The sequence below is a fragment of the Austrofundulus limnaeus genome, unplaced genomic scaffold (genome assembly GCF_001266775.1).
Source record: "Austrofundulus limnaeus strain Quisiro unplaced genomic scaffold, Austrofundulus_limnaeus-1.0 Scaffold1098, whole genome shotgun sequence".
Lineage (NCBI taxonomy): Eukaryota > Metazoa > Chordata > Actinopteri > Cyprinodontiformes > Rivulidae > Austrofundulus > Austrofundulus limnaeus.
The window spans coordinates 65,465-67,542 of record NW_013953500.1 but is presented as its reverse complement, the minus strand read 5'-3'; the positions used below and the strand labels follow the sequence as shown (position 1 = coordinate 67,542).

The following is a 2,078-nucleotide window of genomic DNA, read 5'->3' as shown; positions in this document are numbered from 1 at the left end:
TTTTTCCTCATAAAACTGTATCTTGATGTGTGTTTGTTTTTCAATATCATTAGCATCGCAAGATTTGTTAGTTTACACGTCCGTAATGCACACCCCCCTTCAGAGTCAAGAAGCAATCAAATTTTGTGAAGACAAGTGACCTGAGAGCACGATTCGCAACGCTGCGATCGCTGTTGCGTCCCGTGTGTTGGGTTTCACCCTGGCTGCGATGACAGCCGTTAATCGCTGTAGTTTGTCGCTGCCCGTGTGTTGAGCCATTTACAAAGAACCTGGGATTGAAGGCCACAAGACCCAGGACATTTCAGCTAGCAAGGTATGAAAGATCCTACATATCCTCATCCAAATATTAAAGCTACATTAATGCAGCCTTACTTWGGGACACATATTTCACATCCATTGATGTGTGAACAAATATGGCCTTTAAGTCATTAGGGGGCTGATGTTTAGAGGGCGCTAGAGAGCCAATATGCCCACCTCTAAAGTAAAAGACAACATCTTTGAGTTTATTTTGAATGGAGCACCATGTATTCTAAGATTATTAGTGGTATAGAAAATAACCAATATTTTTTCAGCAGAAGTGAAATCCGTTAATTTATAAAATTAATGCAAAAGCTAAACAGCTGAACAGAAAATTAGCTCTACTGTTARCGGGTTAGCAGATGAGCAGAGCTGTACCCACCACTGTACAGTATACAACACTACAGCTACTCATTTTTTGACACAGCATTCTTSTTTTCTGTTCACACAACTGCCAATGATCGTTTCAAACTCCACCCTTTAAAATAACATGGTACAAACTGCAAAAACCTTTAGCAATGTGGTACMTTTAAGTACACATTGTTTACAAATATCACAAGATTTGATCATATCACTCTGTAAAAATATCACAAGCATGTAACCACTGGTAAAATTAAAACCCATTTGGTTTAAAACGTGGTAGTAGCTGAGAGTCATCCCCGCCACATGCTCCGAGTGCTAACAGACCATGTGTTCTTTGTTATAAACTTTGACAAACAAGCCCCCCTTTAAAAGTCACTGGGTTTTCCCTTTATTAAACAACGCYGGCGCTCGAGTCATTTGCATGTGACGTTCCGTGTGCAGCACATCCCTGTGAGAACAGAGGACATTGTGTTTTGTTTCTAAACAAGGAGAAGCATCGTCAGGAAGAAAATCCGTCTGGGCTGGAGTTATTTCTCACACTCGTTCTGCTTTTTACTGATGCACAGGGAGGGTTCTGTTCTGTGTGAGTTTGACAGGGGTGACTCTCGGCTCTCAACACACCCACAGGACTCCATACAAAGAAATTGAGAAAAATAAAAGAGGAGGATGTGGACMTTTTAAGGTAGTTTGTCTCCTGAACCCCACTGGCTACAGGCCAGCTCTGGTCACAGTACTGGCTACTGGGTGCTGAGTAAAGAGATTTTAATCAGTTTTACTTGTAGTTTATCTTCTGTTAATWACTACAGTACATTATCTGCTTATAGCTTTTAAAATAAGTAATGCATCTCATGTAATTTGACCTAGGAGATGACATTTCACRCGTCACAGTGTGCAGTACAAAACTACTGGAAAAACATGTTTGGTGATCRGGGTCAAGGTCCAGTTTCCTCRCCCACTGACGACTGTGCAAATATGTGTCAGGCTGGCATCCAAATCTAGAGCAGGTTGCTCAGAAATTACATAAGAATGAGGCTTCACTATAAAATGTCAGAGTTACAGAAGTTAGACGAGACGCTGCTTGACGATCGAAGGGAAGTATCGTTCTAGCAGTCTCCCAGATTTGCAAATCTGTTCGGTGGGTTTTACATATAATCTTTAATAAATTCTGTGTTAATTATCTCAAGGGTGTCTCCTGTTGATCCGTCCAGAATCAAAAGGACCCGGTGAAGAGTTTATCTTAAATAAACTCTTAACATGAGTCAGCATTTACATTATTGTTTTCTTGATTATAGTTTCCTCTATACATTTTTAGTATTACAACTTCTGCATATTTTGTGTTATGTCATTAATTTATATATTGAAATGTTTAGTTAACTTGAGAGTGGTGTACTATGATTTGGTTATTGTAACTTTTATAC

At 39.6% G+C, this 2,078-nt stretch overlaps 1 protein-coding gene across 1 annotated transcript in view; it reads right to left on the bottom strand.

The window, feature by feature from the left end:
* The window catches only part of ydjc (YdjC chitooligosaccharide deacetylase homolog), a gene marked incomplete at its 5' end in the record, with an annotated part of 20,587 nt that overhangs the window by 11,253 nt on the left and 7,256 nt on the right, over nucleotides 1-2,078 (bottom strand).